We start from the raw sequence: 23,331 nt of genomic DNA, 5'->3' as shown, positions 1-23,331 counted from the left end.
CCTTGCATTTCTCCTGGCACTGTACAGCATAAACAACATTACTTTGTTTGGGTCTTGGTGTCTTGTCCTTTGGGTGTACTAACCTCTGTCTGAGGGTGTTGCTGGGTTTGAAATGAACCGGTATGTCGTGTTTCTGGAGGATCCTCCTAAACTTCTCCGAGACTCCAGACAGGTAGGGGATGGAAACGCTGCGGCGTTTGTTTCTCTCCTCCTCTCCTTTGCTGAGGTCTTGCTTTCTTGAGGTTTTGGTGAAGGCCCAGTCTGGGTAGCCACATGTTTTGAGAGCTGTCTTAATGTGGTTCTGTTCCTTCTTTCTGCCTTGGGATGTGGTGGGTATTTCCCTGGCCCGGTGTTGGAGAGTTCTGATCACTCCCAACTTGTGTTCCAGTGGGTGGTGAGAGTCAAACTGGAGGTACTGGTCGGTATGTGTAGGTTTTCTGTAGACTTCGATGGTGAGATTTCTGTCCTCAGTGATCTTGACTGCGCAGTCCAGAAAGGCCAGACTGTTTCCTTTTACCTCTTCCCGGGTGAATTTTACATGCTCGTCTGTTTTGTTGAGGTGATCGGAGAACGCTTCCAATTCTTGTATTTGAATTTTGACCCAGGTGTCATCCACATACCTGAACCAGTGGCTTGGCGCAGTTCCTGTGAAGGATGTCAGGGCCTGGGATTCCACCTTCTCCATGTATAGATTGGCAACTATAGGGGATACTGGTGAGCCCATGGCACAGCCATGTTTCTGCCTGTAGAAGCCTTCTCTGTACTGGAAATAGGTGGTGTTCAAAAAGGATAAAGCCATTGACAGACCACAATACTACCGTCTATATCCAGGAGAAACCATCCCTTGCATTTATGGATTGCCCAAGATCCACAAACCAGGGACCCCTCTCAGACCCATAGTAAGCAGCATCAATTCGGTAACCTACAACATTTCCAAATACTTGGCCTCCATCTTGTCGCCCATGGTTGGCAACACCCCACACCACATCAAAAACTCCCAAGACTTTGCTCAAAAAGTCATTGGACTCACACTACTTCCAGAAGAGACTATGGTATCTTATGATGTCACGTCACTCTTCACGTGCATCCCCACTGCCAGCGCCATAGACACCATCCACAAGCACCTTCTATTGGACAAGAATCTTACAGAAAGAACAACCTTAACACCGGCCCAAATCTGCACCATGCTGGACCTGTGTTTGAACACCACCTATTTCCAGTACAGAGAAGGCTTCTACAGGCAGAAACATGGCTGTGCCATGGGCTCACCAGTATCCCCTATAGTTGCCAATCTATACATGGAGAAGGTGGAATCCCAGGCCCTGACATCCTTCACAGGAACTGCGCCAAGCCACTGGTTCAGGTATGTGGATGACACCTGGGTCAAAATTCAAATACAAGAATTGGAAGCGTTCTCCGATCACCTCAACAAAACAGACGAGCATGTAAAATTCACCCGGGAAGAGGTAAAAGGAAACAGTCTGGCCTTTCTGGACTGCGCAGTCAAGATCACTGAGGACAGAAATCTCACCATCGAAGTCTACAGAAAACCTACACATACCGACCAGTACCTCCAGTTTGACTCTCACCACCCACTGGAACACAAGTTGGGAGTGATCAGAACTCTCCAACACCGGGCCAGGGAAATACCCACCACATCCCAAGGCAGAAAGAAGGAACAGAACCACATTAAGACAGCTCTCAAAACATGTGGCTACCCAGACTGGGCCTTCACCAAAACCTCAAGAAAGCAAGACCTCAGCAAAGGAGAGGAGGAGAGAAACAAACGCCGCAGCGTTTCCATCCCCTACCTGTCTGGAGTCTCGGAGAAGTTTAGGAGGATCCTCCAGAAACACGACATACCGGTTCATTTCAAACCCAGCAACACCCTCAGACAGAGGTTAGTACACCCAAAGGACAAGACACCAAGACCCAAACAAAGTAATGTTGTTTATGCTGTACAGTGCCAGGAGAAATGCAAGGAACTGTACATTGGGGAAACCAAACAACCTCTACACAGAAGAATGGCACAACACAGACGTGCCACCTCTTCGGGTCAGGATTCAGCAGTCCACTTACACTTAAAGGAGAGTGGGCACTCCTTCGAGGACAGCCAAGTACGGATACTGGCCAGAGAAGACCGCTGGTTCGAAAGGGGGGTCAAGGAAGCTATCCATGTTAAATTGGAGAAACCATCCTTAAACAGGGGTGGTGGCCTGAGGCACTTCCTATCACCCACATACAATGCAGTCCTCCACTCCTTCCAACAGCAAAACAAACATTCACACCATTCCAAGAGACCCAGTGACTCATCACCATGTGACCCAGCAGACAAAGGGGAGACATCTCAACAGAAACTAGGTCAACGACCCGACCAACGACCCTGCTAACGACTCTCAGGTGACCACCCAGATCATTAGCATGCAAATGGTCCAGGGGCTATATATTCTCAAGCTCTCTCCCCAGCGATTTCAGAACTGAAGAAGCCTTCTGGATAGAAGGCGAAACGTCTTCAAGAGAAGAAACCCAGTCCAGTTGACAGAGAAAACTACCTTGGATATACTTTCAGCAGTTCTGCTTGTGCAGGATCATCCGTCCAATTCTCCATATTTGATTGAGAGATACAGGATTTCACACAATCAGTCTTTTGTCTTAATTCCAGGGACTCCATCTTCACTCTGGAAAAATAAACTCAGAACATGCACAGTCGGGGCACCTTTGGTCTCTCGTTCATCTCCAGAACTACTATGGCCCTGCAGGGTGTAATATTTCAGTGACTGACATGTAGTCTCACACTTGTGTTAATAACTATTGACAACAGTGAGCAGGGCTTTTGGGGGAAGGCAGACTTGCAGGGGGGCTGACAGTACCAGCCATGATAGAGCCGATCTTCTGTCCCCAAAGCCCCTCATTTGGCTTCTCTGTGGTGAATCAGGGCTAAATATAACAATAATAAAAAATAAGCTTGAGTAGAGTACATGTGTTGTAAACCTGGTCACACACACACACACTTGCGTGCCCTGGAAAGTGAGCGCAAGTCACGTGTTTCAAAAAAACTATTGAGAGTATGCTTAGAAAAGGACTGACATCACCAATGGTTTATATCATACAAATGAAAGGGATTGAAGGGTATTGCCCCGAAAGCCACGGAACTCACACGGCGGTTATACGGAGAGAAAACATTGTGTCGGTGACAGGTCAGTCTTGCTATTGTATTCTGCTCGGCTCAGATATCAAACAGCGAGCGAAGATTGAAGAGGCGTAAAGGCAGATGTTGTTGAACAGTATGAGCTCTAAAGTAGGGGGGAAAGGCAGAACATGGAGAGAAAGGTTTGAGGAGGTGAGGCGGAGCATTGTGTGAGTTTCTGAGCTTACAGCGTGCAGTGAAAGTGATAGGAACCCAAAGGGAGGCAGAATAACAGAGAACGGGGGAGGATGATGTCCATCAAAGTGCTCTCTCGCTCTGCCAGGAAAGGAGCAAGAGCTGGGGCAGAACAGGGCTGCCTATTAAAGATGGTTGGGAGAAGTGCGAGACGGGAGTGCTCAAGGCCCACCGAGAGGCAATGATCAGACTCTGAGTTTAACATCAACAGTTGATGGGCATCAGGGTCCTTCAATCCTCAGATGGCTGCTCTTCTGCTGCAGCACTTTTCATCTCTCTCCACCTTTTTCCTCTTCTGCCTGCCCTCCTCCCCCGCAGGCTACCTCTGTAATTGCCCGTCCGATTGCGCCGAGTATTGTGCCGCGCTCTCCTCGCGGCGCGTCGTAGACTGATGTGTGTCCCTGCATAGGCCATCAACTCTGTTCTTCCTCTTCATCCAGCTTCCCTGTTAAAACGAAATTTGTTAGGAATGCAAATTTCAAGATTGCGACTTTGTGTTAAGTTTTTTCCATATGGAGAAATGATGGAAAGTGTCAAGGGATGACCAACAGGGCGGCCAGGAGCCCCCGGATAGCTATGATTGGTATAAAAGCATCGTGGGTAAAAATTTGGAAGGACCGACTGTATTTCAAATCAATCTTAATGTCATGTTAGTGTTGTAATTTATAGCTGATGGAACTTCTGATGTGCAAAAATGATTTGCTTTAAATAAACCGGCCCCGTGAATTAAAAAGTCTGATGCTTAAAAGCTCCGATGTCACTTTGGTGTCTTGGCGCTGACTTGATTAAAGTCATTAGCAAAATATCACAGCTGCCTTTTTTGTGCGCCTCACAGCTCTGGAACAGGAATTATTATTTAGTACTTGCAGGCCAGCAGCACTTGGTTCTTCCAGGAAGAACAGCGTGATCTGTGGCTGTCTGTATAAGACATCAGCTGGGGAAAATCCAACCAATGTGCTAATATTCTGTGGTGAGAAGCGTCCATCTGCTGCTCCACCTGTATATGTAGATAAAGCTGCATCACAGGCAAAGAACTCGTGTTTTTACTGTTTATATCTCAGTTAAATATTTGGAGTTCCTCTCTGGCTGCTGTTGAGTGTTAATTGCCATATTTCTGAGATGGTTTAGTAAAGTTCACACCGATTTGTTTGTTTCACAACACTCCAGGCAATTTGCGTTTATTAATGACATTCGCACGCTTATCAGCCTGTTTTGCTGGTGAAGGGGGCAAAAAAAAAAGGTAAAGGGATTTTCAGCATATTTTAATTGACTTGTATGCCGACGATAATAGCAAATCAGCTGCATTTTTGCCAGACATGGGTGATCGTACGTCCTTTGCACGAGAAAGCGTGACAATTGAAACACTTCCATAAACTGTTCCGCTCAATCCTCGTTACCAAATCAAAGTGAAAAATTCAAAGCGAGACGCAGCGCCACAGGAAAGCTAATATGAGGAGCTAATTACGGAGCGCTCCATCTATCCGCCTTGTACTGATGTCTCTTATTCTACTTCTGAAACTTTATCAGGCGTAAAGACATTTATATCACCTCTCTGTGTGCTCTCAGCCTAAGTGCTCCTCTTTCTGCCACTTCATCTCAGATTAAAAGCAGAAGCAAGTAAACCCTCCCTCCTCTCTGCCCCCCTGACACATTATCTTGCTTTCCGCCGTTATTTCCTCCTTGCCTCCCACCTCCGAATGTTTCCTACACTCCCAGGTGGGGCCTGTGAGAGGAGAGGGTTGTCTGTTTGTGCTCCCACATGCGCATAACTGCACAGTCGAGCATGGAGACTCAACAGAGAGGCTCCGCTTCCAGCGAAAATCACACGCCTTCTGTCGTTTTTGAGAAAAGCTCTAACGATCCTTCCAAGGCAAAATCCCTTGTCCACATTTGGCCTGTTCCTCTGAGATTATGATGAAGTAAAAGCTACATTTGGGACCTATTCTTTGAAATCCTATATGTATTTGTATTTAGAGGCACAAAAAACATATATTTATGTACACAGCAGAAACCTTGTTGGGGAAAAAGCAATCAAAAATGCTCCAATACCTCACATTAATGTGCAGGCACATGCATACAAGAGACTCTTCAAGTGCTCGGAGACACAATCCTGCAGCTGCACTTTAAGGGGGAAGCTGCACTGCAGTAGAGCTGTATATTTCATTAATTCATAATAGTGACCTCTCTGGACTGCCTGCTTTCATCAGGCTGGCTGCTGAATCTTAAAATCATCCCCCGCAGCCACTTCCACCGTCAATCTGAGTAGTTAGGCTGGGGAGGCTGTCGGGATACAGAGGTTATGAGGTCATTATATAGAAAAGAATCTGGTTGATGCCATCATCGGAGTGTGAGTGCGCGGGTGTGTGCTCGTGTGTTTCACTTTGCAACAGGAGTCTTCGCGAAGTGGCTTCACTGTTCCCACAGCGAAATGAGCTTCAGCCGAGGAGGGGAATGGGATGAGCCGGCGGAGAGAAAAGGTGAAAAGTTGAGGTCAGGACCAGAACGCAAAGGAGCCGAAAAGGGAGCGACAGATCGCTCCATGCTGCCTGCAAGATTACTTTGGGAAGGACTGAAGCAGCTCTTCGGTTAATAAACAGCACTCAATATGTGCAGGAGTCATTCAAAGAATGGGAGGGAAAGTGGGATCTTTACTCTTTGTTTAGGACAGAGGGGATCTGTCGCATTGCAGGGATGAAATGTGGGGGAGAAAGTTAAAAGGCAGCATTTTGCACGGCAGGGCGCCCTGAATACAGGATTATTTTCCTGTGTTTCAGCCTATAAATGTTCTCCAAAAAGAGGTAGAAATGTCCCTACAGATCAGAAAACAGATAATTGTTACTTATCTGAAATCTTGTCCAAAATTTGGGTGGGCCAAAGATGTTAAAATTCAAAGTGTGGCATTACCTTGTTCTCACACAAGAATACTTGTTGCACAAAATAAGAATATTGAAGGTTTTTCAACAAAGTTCCACATCAAAAAAGTCTTAAAAATCCATTCAGGGAAGGATTTTTTAAATGGGTTAGATGTGACAGAGAAGAGATTTGAGGATAAAAGCACAATGGCAAGCAGATATGGAGGGAGATAAAAATCGGCACGGCACTTGACAGAGGAAGGATGGGTGGGAAGGAGAGGGAGTGGGGGAGGTCAGCGGGCTGAGGAGAAGGCTAGCAGAGTAGGAAAGGTTCAGCCGTCAGAGTGCCCTGCTGACCAGTGATAAGAATGGAACCCCGTGTGCGGCGGCACAAAGCTATTTATCTCTTCCGAACAGTCTATAAAACACTCAGATAAAATGTAGAAGTGATTTCAACAGAGTTCATAATGATTCGGCACCAAATGTAGCATATAAGCACTCAAGTTTCTTCAGATACAAGTGTCCTGTAAACAGCTCTGCAGTCCATTTTAATTAACCGTGGTTTCCATGTAGTTTAAGTCTTGACTGGCTGGTTTATCCTCCAATACTAAAGAAAACCTCTATTTAATCTACGTGGCCCTGGTTGCATTTAAAAAAATAATTCATGAACAAAAGTTGCAGGACTTTGATACAGATGTCTTAAATTTATTTTCTATTTCCTCCCGCCTCGATGACACACCCTGAACATTTAGACCTGCATTAACCTCTCGTCTCTCAGCGCCCAGACCCGTGTCCGCACGTTGGCGGCATTAGAAAGTAATAGAGAACACACAGAGAAAAATGGTGCCGAGTGGGTTAGCAAACATACCCACTTTAACTGCGGGGGGACTGAAAATGCCTTCAGAGAGCGAAGCGTGGCGTTGAATGGGCTCGTGCATTCACAGATGAGAATTCTTGAGCACCCTGATGAATGTTGGAGCTTGAGATGCGCTTTCTCTCCCCGAATAATAAACACCACGAGCAGCACACAGCGGTCAAGACCTCGTCTGATTCTACCTGCTGGTGTCGCAGTGACCGCCAGCACCACCACCGGGTCGCGTTGAGTTGAAAGCATCAAATATTAACCTTTGGCTGAATTATCCACATTCTGACCGAGCAGAAAAATCACTCCTGGCGACTGGCAGCATCGGAGTTAATGGAGAATTCAAAGAATGTTCTAAAATCATCATATCTGTACACGGACCTATGGTCCGATATGGCTGAAGGGTGTCCGTTTAATGGAGACGTGGTGAAATTGTGGAATCATGAAAGCTGGGAGTGAGTTCTACCCAGGAAAACTAATCATTAAAAGCCTCATTAGGCAATTCATTGAAACCAGCATTGACTTAAATTACTCCCTAATGTGGTTGAGACCCGAGCTGCTGACCTCACTCAAAGGCATCTCCTCGTCTGTGACTCCTGCAGCTTTTAGCCGCTTTCAGCTCATTAATTCCATTTTATGGACTGTGCAGCCTGCAAACCAGGTAATCCTCCGGTGCCGGGTCATCGTAACTGTGGCGAACGGCTGAGGAGTGAACCTGTCCAGTCATCGTCAATGCCGGTGAACAATTACCTCTATGAAGTTCTGGCAAAGCTTTTAAGGGAGTCCCTCCAAATCATTGTCAGAACCCGTGAGGGACCAAGGACAAACCGACGATCACCTAGAAATGCAGGAGAAAATGGAAAATATTTAGCCAAATTGCATCCCAATCAAATCCCTTCTATTAAGATCCATCCATCCATTTTATGTCACCGCCACTTACCTAATCAGCTCCACGAGTGCTACCCATTTACTCACACACTCACCTAGGGGCAATTTAGGTCCAATCAACCTAATGTGCTTGTTTTGGTGTTGGGTGTTTTACTATGTAAAGTTTGTTCTTTATTTTTAATGAACTGCCTTTTCTGAGCTAATAATGCAAATGAATTCACATTATTTCAACATTGAGGAGGCGCAATGAGAAAAATGTCTTCTTTCAGAGATGTTTTTGCCAGTTCTGGTAGCAACAGCTAACAGTGAAATCTTTTTTGACATTCCTATTTGACAATTGTAGGAATATGAGGTGAAATTGATACACGTTGCTGCGGCTTGTGGTTTCTACCCACAGTGCACGGCGGGTGCTTAAAAGCAGAACCGAGGCACCAAAGACGTTCACATAATGGATATGACTTTTAAAAGGGTCTCAGTAGCACTGGATCAAAGTGCTGCTAAATTAACTACATGATCTATGTCTAACAGAAACACAGACAAAAATTTGTACATGAAACAATCTTTCTCAGAATCTGGTGGATTCTGACAGCTGAGTGGCATCAGGAGTCACTGATAAAGCTAAAACAATGCACCTCACACCCAGAAAGGGTTGAAGTAACATCAGCATTCAAGCTGTTTTTTACCACTGCAGTTAGGACGAGTTTTTTTTTTACTCTTGACAGAAATGAGATGTGAGTGTAACTTCTCATGTGTTGGATATCCAGCGTTATGGGGACTGGTGGCTCTCCGGGCTAAGATTTGATGTATTGTGATGCATAAAATCACTCTAATATCTCAGAGATTATTCGTTTTCACTCACCGCCATGTCGAGCGGTCTACGCTTTATGTTTGCCGTCACTTTTCACCTCCTGGTGCTGGAACGTCTGCCTGACATCATTGACTTTGACTTTTCCACTGATCTGTAATGATCTCTTCAGGGTCATTTTCATTAACCGTCAAATTGTCCCAGCGTTGAAATTAGCTGTTGGCTATGATTAGAGTTGCACACTTTGTTGCCCCAACAAGAATAACTTCAATAACTTTTACACAAAGCAATGAATAATGGCCAGAATTTTGACTTTTTGAGGGGATTTCAACACGATTCAAAGGAACAAGGCAATTAAAGTTCAGTTTCAAAGACACTTGCACCAAGATCAGTTTAGATCAAACCCACAGGAGCACCTGCATCAGTACTGTCTGACAAGACAGTGTCCCAACATATTCATTACTCCATGAATTGGGAGCGAGAAGGGGCTGAAAATCTGATAATCTACAGTGTTTGTCTCGTATTACAAGTGTGTGCTTTGAGCCCTCTCCACAGGCTTTATCTTAAAACAACAGCTTGATGCTAAGATGTTGATAAAATATGTTGATATAAAGGACAAATGCCATTGTAGAATGCATGTTAATCGCTGATTTAATTGCATATTGTCTTTATGTCACATTGCCTTTGTACAAATGGCAATTTCAAACAGTAGATACGTGCTTTTCCAACTGTTACATGCAGCATTTGAACACACTGGCCTCATTTCTGCAATCACACATTTTAGTTACTCTATGACTGGAGTAATGGCCGCAAACGAGGAAAAGAAGAAGACAAGTATTTTCTGATACCTCTATGTGGTTACCCAGGTCTTAGTGGACTTAGTGTCCTTGTCCTGAGTGTATCTGAGCCCCCTGGTCACCACACACACCAACAGTCCCCCTCCAGAGGCCTGGCCTTACAGAAAGCCACAAGTCGGGCTATAAGCCTGGACCAGTTTGCCTCTGGAGGCCCAATCAGGAGCAGACCAGAGAGCCCCCAATGACATTAATCTAGGGTGACAGATTCCAGTCTTCAATGTGTCACAACCAATGTTCACCTTGACTGAGTCATGCCTCTAAGTTTCATCCAAACAATATACTATATTCAGAAGTATTAGTGCCCTCTGGTGGTAGGATGTGTAAAGGAAAAGGCCAAACCTCCTGAATTCCATGAAGTAGGATCGACTTGAGAGAAAATGGAGGGATAGATCACTCACAGCTGAGCTCTCAGATGGCCTCACAAGCAGAGCAACCTATCAGCCACCCTCGCAGAACGCCAGCAATTATCATAGCACACAACTTCTTCATTTATGCACACTGAGGATTGCAGACGCACGGCTGTTTCTTTCAACTTCAACCTTTAAAACAAACTCAAAAACATACATTTCCATTTGCAGGACAAAATACATCGTGATGCCTCTCCTCTATCCTCTTTGAAGCCCTGTCAAGGGTGCAGCATCCTGAAACTCTTATTTGGAGGCGGCAGCGTACTCTAGTTAACTTGCTGAGAGTGCAGTAATCCACTAGCCTCAAAGCTTCGTTCTGAGGCTCGCCCGAGGGTGCAACTTTGCTTTTCATCATGTTCAACCTCGAGAACATGCCCAAAGGATGCGACAGCTCCGTAGCCGGGAACTGTTGTTGTTGATCACCTCTGGTGCACTTCTTCACCTCTTTAGTCCAAGCAACTCGTTTGTAACCCCCATGTAATAGTTTCCCATAGAAAATGTAGAAGCAAAATTACCAATGTGTTTTGCAGCTGGTTATTTATGATGAACTAAGGGGGGGGGGGGGTCTTTTTGAAAGAATAATACTGCTGTTCTGATGGGCTTTGCATGAGTCACAGCAATTATGGCTAAATGGGAGAAAATAACACAAAAAAAGAAACAAAAATTGTAGCGTATTAAAAAGAATAACAGAACATTTGCATCTACAAGTGCACGCCTTGGTTGAATCTATATGGTTTCTAAAGATCACGTCACCACACACCATTATCCACAAATCTAGCATGAATCGTCTTGCGGTGAACCGTCGCATCACACGCTTCTGTAACAACACTGCATTTAACAGGTGACCAACAAAATGCCAGTTTATATTACTCTCCGTGCTCTTTTTCGACCACAGTGAAGCATCTCCTTCGTCGCACCAAGCTCTCTTCTTTGCCATCTTTGGTTTCTCTGCGTAATTCTCTCCTGCTTTCTTGTTAGTTCTGGCCCGTCCTCGTGCCCTTTTGCTGCCAGCAGGTGGGCGAAATTGCAGGAAATGGTTCTGCTGGCACTCGAGCGCCGCAACATCATTTCCATATGGACATCCAAGGCCAATCGAGCAGCTGAAATGAAGCAGGGGAAGCTCAGGTGTCTGAAAGCCTTTGGTAATAAGAAACGGAAACGCCGTCGCAGGGATGCAGAGAGATGGTGGGAACAGGTGCTTGTCAGTGGCTCAGTCTACGTTCTCCTCTAACGGTCTCTCTTCCTCACAGATGCATAACTGCGGTAAAATGCTCCCTGACCCAGAAGTGCCATGGAAAGAGACTGCATTTACAGTAGCTGCTGTGGTGTATAATTCACTTTGATCGAGTCTGAATTGTGACACATCCCGCTCTTTCCCCTGCGCCTGTTGGGGATTTGAATAATGAAAGAACAGTGTCTTAAAAGTGCTTTTAGTTTCTCCACTTCATCCATTTCATGTCTCAGCGAGAGGCGCGCCTTTGTCTTTCAGCTACAAAGATCCCATTCGCTCGAACCAGAGGAGGCTTGAAGTGATTCCGATCGAAGGATTTAAATTTTGACCTCAGCTTTGTTTGCTCCTGCATATTTAAAGGACAATGTGGAAGATGAAGCTGCATCCAGTGGTGAATTATATAACTGAACCATGATCCTGTTTGTCCATTTCAGGCTACCATACAAAAATAAATACGATTTTTATTTTTCCCCTTTTGGCCCCATTTATGTAAGCATTGGTCCCAGTCAGGCTCACTTGGCTCGACAAGAGGTTAAAGGGCAACAGGCAGGAATGCCCCCTGGGCCGGACTGTGGATTATTCAAATTCCTAATTTAAAAATCTGCCTAATGGAAAATCTCCAAAAGTGTCTGCCAAACCCCTGGAAGTGATTCACTGTTGCCCATTTCTCTCCCACTTTTGGCCAAAGCTGTGTTTGGTTTTACAGTGTGAGGCCTGGTTGAGCAGACACACCATTAATGACAGTATTTTACTGAAATAAATGATCCTGTGGAAGAACCAGGTTGGTGTCGTTTAATATGCTTTCACAGCTGTGAAATCATTAGTTTTACACAGTGTAATCTTTCTCTTCATAATGATTTTTTAATATTTCTTTCTAATAAGGGCTTACAACAGTGGCGCCATTGCCCACTGATGGATATCCTCTTAAATGAATGAATATTTTCCATCATCACTTTGTCCTAATAGTATTCTTTATTGGTTTAAGTGTTGTTTGGATTCCTCTTCCATAATTTTCCTTTCATTTTCTCTTGTTCCGTCCAAATGCATCACTCCAGATCAGCAGATCGAACCAAAGAGGGAGGGGGCAAACTCTCTTATCTTTTGGATATCAAGACATTCCATCCAGAATAATCCGTTCTTACGCCGCATCAGAGTACGATCAAATTAGATCCATTGATCCGATTTCAGGTTTGGGGAAACATCTGCAGCATGGCTGCATTCCTGGACTGCCAGGCAATTTGGTGTACTTTGAAGACCCATTCCTGCCTAATTTTGTCCACCGTCGTCTCATCGCTTTAATGCCGATAAATAACGCTGCACCACAATGAGCTTTTTTTAACTCAAACCCTTTTTTTTTTTTTTTGCTAAATGAACGCTGGCTACGTTTAGGATTTTTTTTCCACTCCCGCAGACTCAACAGACGGTGAGATAAAAAGTGACCTCTCCTTTGAAACCACGCGGCCAGCTCGAAGCTCAGTTTTGCTGACTGTGACTGAGACAGGCGGGAAAGGATTGAGGATTATGTGCAGCATGAGCTGGCGTTCTTAATCTTTAGATTCCAGTTCCTTCAACTATTGCTAGGCTTTATCAAAAGGAATCGAACTTCCCTACGTTTGATGGTTAGAGTTCATCTAGGTAGAAATAAATGACCACTTGAAAGAGAAGCAATCAGATCCTTCAAAAGAGAGCTTATAGGAAGGTTGAACACAGTATTTATAGGTGTTAAAAATGATGCATTCACAGGTGACAGGTAATCAGAAATGTTGGAGGAGCCCACTTTAACCTGCCGACACCAGAAAATACGTAAATGTTTATTGTAATGTGAAGATGGAAATGCAAGCAATAGCAAAGCCGCCGTGGTGGAGAAGGAAGAATTCAAAAGGAATGGAAGTTCAGTGTTACGGTTCGTGGTGGTTTAGGACCCGAACGCAGGCAAGACGCAGTGATGAACGATCCAAAAAATGGTTTTATTAAACAAACACAAAAGGGCAGCCACAAAAATCTCAAAAAAACCAACAAAGTTACCAGATCCACCTAGTCACAAGAACTCCTCCGACACTGGTAGGCCGGAGTCTTAGGCCTTAAATAGGCGGCTGATCACTGATGTCCTGCAGGTGCGCCAACAGGTGGCCAGAGCATGGCTCCACCACGCCCCCTGCAGGACAAACACAACTGGGAATCCTGGATCACAACATTCAGAATCTGAATCTAAATGATTTCTAAAAACTGGGGCTGTAAAAATGAATTTGAGTTTAAAATAATGGCGGTGTCCGCATTGAAACTTGTGATATTCAATACATCTGTGCCCCGGTTTGAGATAGAATAAGCAGCAGTGGTGTTTAAAGTGGTCGACTGTCTTAATGGTACAAACAGGAAGCATTATGAGGGCAAAAGGGTTGATGAGAGAAGCATAAAAATGATGTTTCCTACCAGACATCCGCTGCCTCCATTTAGAGATTCTAATTTGCCTTTATTTAGAAATGCATCGATTCTCTTTAAAAGGTGCTTCATTGGCCTTGATGCAAACACGTGCACAGACACAGGGTGGATCACCGTCTCCCTTCTGTCAAGATAACTGATGCTAGCGTGGAAAAGCACAAGGGGAGTATTTGTGTCAGTTAAGATGAAGAGAAACTGGAACAGAACATCATTTTTTCCCCATAAACTGGATAAGAAACAATGGGACAAAATGCCTGAGAATGCATCATCTATGATATCATTCAGGTGAGGCCATTAAGGCTGAACTGTCAGCAAATGTGGCGAAGCAAGATTACAGGTTTAACCTGTTGGTTATGAGATTAGGGGCAACAGCAGGAAGCCGAATTTGGCAGATAAGAGATCATATAGGGAAGGACTGGAAGTGGCTGGTGTGATAGTTCAGGGAAAACAAAAACCAGTACAAGAGATTGGAAATGAAGTTGCACTTTACAGTTGCTGGAAATTGGGTAAAAGATAAGGAATGCAGTCAAGCAATAGAAGAGTCTGGAAAGTAGTATTTTTAGTAGAAAAGGACACCACGGTGCATGTTCTGACAAAATCTGGAAGGTAATTACCATATTGATATGTAATTAGCACATAGGATCCATATTTCCCACTTGCAGCATATGTACACGTGCACAGCCGGTCGGGCACAGATAAACCACTGCTCGGCATCACCGCTCAAAGGAATTCACACCTCTTATTGAGTCCATGGACGACAATAAAGAGCTACTGAAAGCAGTAATTTCTTCTCTTACACCTGTGTTAATACAACTCATAAGAAGATGACTTGTGTGATTCCAGATGCCAAGAACGGCAGGAACCTGTGGAAAGGGCTGACGGATCCATCAGCACTTATCACACAGGAGCTTCTCTGCCTGTTGGAGCATGGTTTTCTTTTTCCCGTCGGCTGCGTGAAAAAATTCCGCTTGAATTTCTCTGAGTAGCAATTAAATCCCCGAGTGTTTGCTCCGTTAATGTGTTCTGTTTTCATATTTCTCCCGCGATCAATTGACAGTTTCTGCCCCTTTTTTCTGACGCTGTCATCGCCACAAAGGGCACGGCAGCGTAATCATAGTGAGATTAATTTGACGGAAGTCATAGTTAGCATCGGCTCCAACTGTCGCCTGCTTTTGTTCGCAGCCACAAAAGCAGAGACAAATAAAATGAAACAATCGTTCTGACAGTTGCAAAAGTCTTGATACCAGACTTTATACGGTGGTGTCAAAAATAGTTTATATGAAAAGAGCAAGCAATAGGAGCGTCTCCAGAAAGCAAGAACTCGCCCTCAGCCCAATCATTTGTTCGGACTGTGTGTGCTCCACAGATTCTTCTATTCCAAGTTTAGGAATACCTGCTGTAGGTAGAGTTGTTATGGTGGCTTCAGTCCTGAGGTCCTGAACCTCTCAGGGATAGATTAGATCACATGATCACTCTAGATGGTATCTCATTAACATCTAGTCTCTCTGTGAGGAATCTAGGAGTAACTTTTGATCAAAATCTCTCCTTCAACTCACACATTAATTTAGTCTCTAGAAGTGCCTTTTTTCACTTGAGGAACATCACAAAGATCAGGAAGCTGCTGACGCGGCATGATGCTGAAAAGTTAGTCCATGCATTTGTTACTTCCAGGCTGGACTATTGTAATTCTTTATTATCAGGGTGTCCAAACAACTCTTTAAGAAGCCTCCAGTTGATCCAAAATGCTGCAGCCAGAGTTCTGACAGGTATTGACAAAAGAGATCATATTACTCCTGTACTGGCGTCTCTTCATTGGCTGCCCGTTAAATTTAGAATAATTTTTAAAACCCTTCTTTTGACCTACAAGGTCCTCAGAGGCCAAGCTCCATCCTACCTGGAGGAGCTAGTGATACCTTACCAGCCCAATAGACCGCTCCGCTCTCAGAATGCTGGTCTACTTGTGGTTCCCAGAGTTTCCAGGAGTAGAATGGGGGGCCGAGCATTTAGCTACCAGGCCCCCCTGCTATGGAACCAGCTCCCTGTCCAGGTACGGGAGGCTGACTCCATCGCTACTTTTAAGATCAGACTCAAAACCTACCTCTTTGAAAAAGCTTATTGTTACTAATTCAGTAGTTCCAGTTACTATCATAGACAGACAAATTATTATACTTAGGGGGTCGTCTAATCGTTAGGTCACATCTTAGCTATGCTGCTATAGGCCAAGGCTGCCGGGGTCCGGAAACATGATCACCTGACAGGCCTCTGTCACCCCACTGGGTCATGGTTTCCTCTCCTCTCCTCTCCTCTCCTTTCCTCTCCTCATCAAGCAGACTAGTTCTTGTGTAGTTTTTCTGCTTCTCCCTCCCCCCTTCTCTATTTATTTACAGGTATCGCCGCCCTCGGAGCTGCATAATGACCTCCGGCCCCGCTGAAGTGATTGTATACCGTATTTTTTGTGTGTGTTTCTGTGCTCTGTGCCTCTCCTCTCCTCTCCTCTCCTCTCCTCTCCTCTCCTCTCCTCTCCTCTCCTCTCCTCTCCTCTCCCCCTCCTTCTCCTTTTCCTCTCCCTCTCCTCTCCCTTCCTCTCTTCTTTCCCCTCCTCCTCCTTCTCCTTCTCCTTTCCTCTACCTCCCCTTCACTCTACTTCTCCTCTCCTCTCCTCTACCCCTCTCCTCTCCTCTCCTCTCCTCTCCCTCCTCTCCCTCCTCTCCTCTCCTCTCCTCTCCTCTCCTCTCCCTCCTCTCCTCTCCTCTCCTCCTCTCCTCTCTCCTCTCCTCTCCTCTCCTCTCCTCTCCTCTCCTCCCTCTCCTCTCCTCTCCTCTCCTCTCCTCTCCTCTCCCCCTCCTTCTCCTTTTCCTCTCCTCCCCTCCCTTCCTCTTCTTCTTCCCCTCCTCCCTCCTCCTTCTCTTCTCCTTCTCCTTTCCTCTACCTCCCCTTCACTCTACTTCTCCTCTCCTCTCCTCTACCCCTCTCCTCTCCTCTCCTCTCCCTCTCCCTCCTCTCTCTCTCCTCCTCTCCTCTCCTCTCCTCTCCTCTCCTCTCCTCTCCTCTCCTCTCCCCCCTCCTCCCTCTCCTCTCCTCTCCTCTCCCTCCTCTCCTCTCCTCTCCTCTCCCCCCTCCCTCCCCTCCCCTCCCCTCCCTCCCTCTCCCTCTCCTCTCCTCTCCTCTCCTCTCCTCTCCTCTCCTCTCCTCTCCTCTCCTCTCACTCTACCCAGCCGGCCATCAGCAGGAGGGTCCCCCTACATGAGCCTGGTCCTGCTCAAGGTTTCTTCCTGTTAAAGGGGAGTTTTTCCTTGCCACTGTTGCTTGTCTGGGGTCAGGCCCTGGGATTCTGGAAAGCGCCTTGAAACAATTTTGATTGTATAAGACGCTATATAAATAAAGATTGATTTGATTTGATTTGATTTGATTTGATTTGATTTCAGGGCCCCAGGGAATGCTTGCAGCTTTACCAAGAGAGGTTAACACAATCAAAGATGCTCTTTTCAGGAAATAAAACAAATATATGTGTCTTTTCTCGGAGAAAGAGCTCATCCTTGTAATTACCGGCTGCAAAAGTTTTAGGGATGTGATTAATTTAGAAATGCATTGACATCGCTGTTGCTATTACATCCCATTTCCATGAAAACAATGCCATAGTTGCAGGGAGTTTAGCAAAGTTCCTCCAATGTGAAAAGTTCAACAGCTAGCAGATGTATAATAAGCAGATGAGCCTAAGTGTTGGTGGAGGTGGAAAAGCTGGGTGATGAAGAGGGGGAGGGGCAAATTGTCAGACATCCAAAATCAAACAAAAGCTAATGGTTGGGATGAGCCCTGGTCGAACTAGAATGAATAAAAATATAGATGATAACAGTCATTTTATCAATGAAAGCCAAAGCTCGGAAGCCATTTTGTCCTCCTCTCTTCCACACAGACATGATAGTCTACATCTTCACTGCCACTGGTGCCATTTAGGCACATTTCAATAGCATCACTCACTTTCCCTCCTAAAATTAATATATTCCCTTCTCTATCACATTCCCACTGTTCCTCATTGTCCATTTATTGCATTCTTCCCACCTCCTGTCTGCTTTCCACCCCCTCATCTCTTCCTGTGACCCTTCTGTTCACAGCTACACCTCCCGGCCTTCCAAGGTATTAACCATCCAGCCAGAGTGTGTCTCATGATTTGAGCAAAGGGGCCCGCCAAGAACGGTGGCGCAGGACCAGAGCAAGGATCCTGGGCGGACCAAACCCAGATTAGCCCTCCGCAGAGTGGCCCTGGAACGCTGCCTGTCCCTGGACTCGAGCTGGAGAAGAGGAGATTAGGGGAAGAAGGCGGAGCAGATCATGACACAAGAGATTCCAAAAGCATTTTTAGACAGCCTGTGAAATTGGATAACACATTACTCTCAAATGTCCTCCTAACGCTTTCTATTAAGTAGAACTAATAACATTAATTTAATAAATTGCCAAATGCTTCAGTGGATCCTTGAGGCCAGTGTAGGATGGATTCAAACTCAATATTTCAACCATCGGGAGGCAGACGCACAGTCGACCCTTGTAGTTTACAGATTTTCACAGAAATGGGAAAATTCTAAATGATCATTTCGAAGAAAATAGCAATCTTATATGGTACCCCTGACTCTCATCCTTCCATTTGCCAACCATTCCAAATGCCTTTGAAAGCTTAATTTAAGCCTATCATTAGCATCCTGCTTCATCTGTAGCATCTGTCTGATTATATGCATGCGGAGTGATTAGTTTAAAGGTGGTAGCTCACGCTTCAGGTAATTCATAATTTTTTTCACGCACTCTTATATGAATAAAACCAATGGTGTGTTTTTTTTCTGCATCATAAATTAAGGAGTTTAGACAGAAGCACATGCGGTAACTTAACTGTCACGTTATAGTCATTATATTGGCCAGCATCAGTTTCCAAACATGCTATCATGCCTCACAAATTCATCTGTCGAGATTAGTGATCTGGGGATGAAACCACAACCCATCCCCGTCCAAGAGCTTCACACACAAACATACAAACTAAAAGTGCACTTGATAGATTTTACAATTTGGGAAATACTTCAGCACCATTCGTCATAAGCTGGGCTGATGACAGGGAATTCTATTTTTATTAAAAGCACACAGAAAGAGTATGAGACTGGTATTCCCCTCACACTGATACTTTTCCTGGTACGTGAATAAAGTGCAGCTCTTCTAATGAAAGAAATTGCTAAGGAAAGAAAAAACGTCAACATTTCCTGTATATGAGCGGTCTTTCCCACGGCAACACAACGGCTGCGTATAATGTTGATAAGGGTTACACCATTAACTCATTTGTTCAGCTCTGCTATGTATGTAATTATGCCAGTAAAGCCCTCGTGAAGGAACATACGTATAATTCAACAAGCCATCACTCCTTTTCGTGTCACAACTATGACGTTATCTCCATGCTTCTCAGTACCGAATAGAGTAAATTAAACAAAATTAATTGCACAACCCTATTTTGATGAGGTAGTCTCGGTGTTTACTTGTTAATGTAGTGGGTTTTCTGCCCCATTTCTGATAAATGTTTGGCTTTAGGTGTCAGAGCTACTCATTTCTCTCACGTACCGCAGATCATGGCTGTTACCATGACGACAAGTCCAGCCAAAACCCAGACAAAGTTGTGTTTCTGACACAAAAGGGCTGAAGAAATCATGAATTCATTCCCCCATTTGTGTTGTATGACACCAAAAAAACTTTGTCCTGTGACACGAACCAATAGATTCAATGTCGTGAGCGTATCAAAATTTTCGCGAGACTGGGTTGTATAATTACAGGTTTCAGACTGTTGAAAGGTTACAATTATCAGACATAACAGGATGTTGTAATTTCACTGGGAAAAAGGTGCAATAAGAGCATAAAAGCCAGTAAAAATCCTGATGTTATCAGATTGTGTTAGTTGTACTGGCACAAGTGTGCTAATTGGTAGCTAAATTGTCTCCCACCCATGTGACAGCGGTAAATGTTGGTGCAATGTGTCAATAAACCTAAGCAACCAGACTCATTTGCCTGTGATTCTATGACATTTAAAAGGGCACAAATGTTCTTTCAGATCTGCTTTGTTAGTTTGTTCTACAGTGAGCCAAAGTTTTGAAAGCTGCTTTCAACTTTCATCAGAATCATAAATGTTGCAGCATTTTGTGCAAAATAACTCATCCTTTTTTGAGAAGAGAACAACCGAATCTATCATTTATATAGTCCATCTACAAGGCATTTGAAGTAGGGCTTTGGAAAAGAACACAGTGATGAATGGAGTATTGCGAGAATGAGGTCCAGGGTGAGAGTTCAGGAGCCGTTTGAGGATTTATGTCAAAGCTACCGAAGCTCTGATACGGGGGGTCAGTCCAAGAAATGATGAATTCATCACTTGCTGTTTCATTGTTGTGGTTCATTAATTTAAAATTTGACATTTTCCTGACATCTTAATAATATGAGGTTCTGAAATGTGCGCCGCTCTACTCTTCTGTTCTGGTGTGCCTTCAGCTGTTTCTGAAGAAACTCTCGATTAAATGGTTGTGACTCCAAAACATAGAAACAACACATTTTCACGGAGGCTCTCAGACACAAAACAAAGTGCTCAACTATACAGATTTTTCTTTGTCAAATGGGGGGCTGGAGATAAAAAATGGAATATTTCTGCCCTGAGTTGAAAAGGGTAAAGTGAAAATTTATTTTTACAGTTATTTGTAAAGACACACAGGCTGTCGAGGCCACGGAGCCAGAGAGTTCAGGAGGCTAATTCACAGTTGAGCCAACACTGATCTGTGAAAAGCAGATTTAAAAATAAATAAATAAGCTCAAAAACCAAAAGCAGCCAAGCAGAGCCACACAGATGAGATTTCCAAAATATTTCACGCGACAAGTCATATCTGTAAATTACTAAGCCGTTTCCCTCCCTTTCCTCCTCAGTTTGCCAGCAGAGCAAGCAGACACGCAGCAATCAGCTTGACCCACCTCCAATATTGGTTATATATTTCAAGGGTAAATGCTATGTGCACTCTCCATGCAAATCGATGTGTTCGGGCGCTAACGGAGCCTGGGAGGATTTCAGAGACGGGGCTACAACACAGCTGCCCTTTTGTTTGACAGGTTATAGCAGCATTGTTCTGAATTTGCTCCACCTAAAACTGTCACTTTCATTTCAAACTTCCTCAAAATAAACAATAATTGTGACTTCAATCCCATTCCAAAGTTTGCTTTTCACTTTGAAAAGGATGAGACTTTAATGTCAGCCTTGATTATCCAGGAATCCTCTGGCTCAAGCAGTCTGAGTAAAGACCGCCACCATGACCTCTGAAATACCACGGGCAGATTAAACATCTGATTTATCGTCTTCCTCTTAACTGATTAGTCTCAACCCTCGGACACACTTCAAGATATTACCGAGGACTCCCGGTTGGGCAAAGTGTTGAAGAGGAACAAACCCGAGCTCAGCCCCAGTCAAACAAAATGGGAAGTCAGAGGACAACAGGAAGTAGTGAGACTGCCAACACAGTATCACCTTTGTGTGCATCTTATACTTTTATATTTTATTTTATTTATTAAGTTTAAACTTTAAACTGTCTCCCTGCTGAGAATTTCACCAGAACTCTTCATCACAGAAAAGCAGGATTATGAATGGCCGTCATGAGATCGTTTCAATGACTGATCTGGTTTTACTGACGTAAAGTCGAACAAACGGATGATTTTTGGAAATATCTTGTACCTGCTACGTTGTTTTATGAGCGATTGTGTTTCGTTTTTGGAAGAAATTTACTTCATGTGTTAAAGGAAGTGGTTCTGTTGTGCAACCTCCTCAGCATCTGCCATCTGTGATAGAACCGTGCACCCTTCATGGAGAACTGATTGGCTGTGGCCTTTTCCTAAAAGAACACACTGACATTGAAAGTCACAGAGTCCAAACACATCCACCGGTGACCCCAGTAGGGCACCTGCTTCAGGGGGTCACGGGAATAATCCTCAAGCATCCTGCAACAAATAGGCTGTTAGATTTCATTTCTAAATATATTGACAGCCGAGGCCGGCTATAATTAAATCTGCCCAGCATTTCTCTTTCACTACAGCAACATCCATCATTCAGAGACAACACACCTTAATGGAATCAGAGTTCAGTTCCAGCACAATAAAGGTCACGGCAGCCTTCCTCCACCTTCCTTTAAGTTCCCAAAAATATATAGATTCAATAAATCTTACTTGATGTTTTACCTAGTTAAGAAGAATCCCTAAAAGCTGGGAACACATTGTGAGAGAACCACTGAAAGTTCTGATCTGCTGTGGTGATCAGGTGACAGTCACATGACTGAGACAGGAAGTGGTTTCCCAAAATGGTGGTTTCGCCTGTAAACAATAGAAAAGGAGGGAGCTCATTTCAAAGGTTTTGGTTCTGGATACCAGAGGGGGCAAAAAATGCATGTTTGACACTTTAATATACAACAATTTTATGAAATGAAATAAAAGATTGTCTTTTTTTGTAATAGGTGGTCATATTTGCTTATTTCCAAATTATAAATACATGTGTCATTAATATCCAATGTTAAAACACAGATTTCTGCTAGTTAAAAAAAAAAAAAACTTCAATCCATTTCAAGCTGCCCACGTCTCAGGGGCATCAACCCCTTGATGCCCCTGAGACGTGGGCAGCTTAACAAGCAACTGTTCCCCCTTTTTTCACACCTAGAGTGAAATTTGGAGTAACAAATTACTCTCCCCAAATAAATGTCTTTGGTCTGTGGGAGGAAGCCGGACAACCTGCACATACACAGGGATAACATGCACATTTGTGCAAATAATGGAACCCAGAACCTTCTGGCTGTGAGGCAACATTGCCACCATTTAGTGATCGGTAATCCCCACGATCAACATGTTGACATTGATCTCAGACCGGGAGTCGTATGTTGCTGCGTCCTTGATCTCTATCTGCCTTGGATTGAGTCATCCCCAGACACAGTCTATAAAACGCCAGGACAAGGTGAAGCTCAATTATTAATAGAGCTGTCCATTTAGCGGGAGAGTGATAAGATGCTTTCAGCTTGTCCCCGTTTTGCTCTCTGCATCTACGTTACGCTCTGCTTCAAATCACAGGCTCGGGTTTGATATTTATCATGTCAGCCACCCTCTCAAAGGTAGACGGCATTAAACAGCAGTGGGGGGGTGTAACTTCAAAAGCCCAGCTCCGGTGGCGCTAACATGGGCCTGCGTGTCTGAGGCGGGTTGTAGGAGCCTTCAAATGCCAGCAGGTGCGGTTTCTGTCATTACGGTGGGGCTGCGGCATTAAGAGACATGGAGTCGCAATGAAGCCAGCCATGAAATTGATCTGAACACGGAGGCGTTAAGGGCTCTTACTGCCTCTGCGTCTACTCAACACACACGAGTGCGCCGAGAGGGGCAGGAGAAAGGCAAGATGAAAAGGAGAACCTGAGGATATGAGTAAAGCAATGAGAGCTGACCTTCCTCGCTCAGGGAAACAATATCCCGCCGACATGAGGCAGGATGTTAATCCTCATCCTCGGTAATAACGAGGCAGCATCAGCTGTGTGCGCCGTTTAGCCTTCGCCAACATTCCCATTTATTCAAGTGTCTATTAT

The 23,331-nt window shown here is 44.5% G+C and overlaps 1 long non-coding RNA gene across 1 annotated transcript; it reads right to left on the bottom strand.

Moving 5' to 3' along the window:
• Positions 1 to 3,004: 3,004 nt before the first annotated feature.
• On the bottom strand, positions 3,005 to 22,063 carry LOC115251682 (uncharacterized). The gene is made up of 3 exons (XR_003890205.1): positions 21,953 to 22,063; positions 7,847 to 7,934; positions 3,005 to 3,827 (listed from the first exon to the last, which is right to left on the bottom strand). It is a non-coding gene; the product is annotated as an uncharacterized lncRNA (long non-coding RNA).
• Between the last annotated feature and the right edge of the window lie 1,268 nt (positions 22,064 to 23,331).

This window comes from Takifugu rubripes, chromosome 12 (assembly GCF_901000725.2).
Source record: "Takifugu rubripes chromosome 12, fTakRub1.2, whole genome shotgun sequence".
NCBI lineage: Eukaryota > Metazoa > Chordata > Actinopteri > Tetraodontiformes > Tetraodontidae > Takifugu > Takifugu rubripes.
The sequence above is the reverse complement of the archived record's forward strand: the minus strand, read 5'-3'. Positions and strand labels throughout refer to the sequence as shown.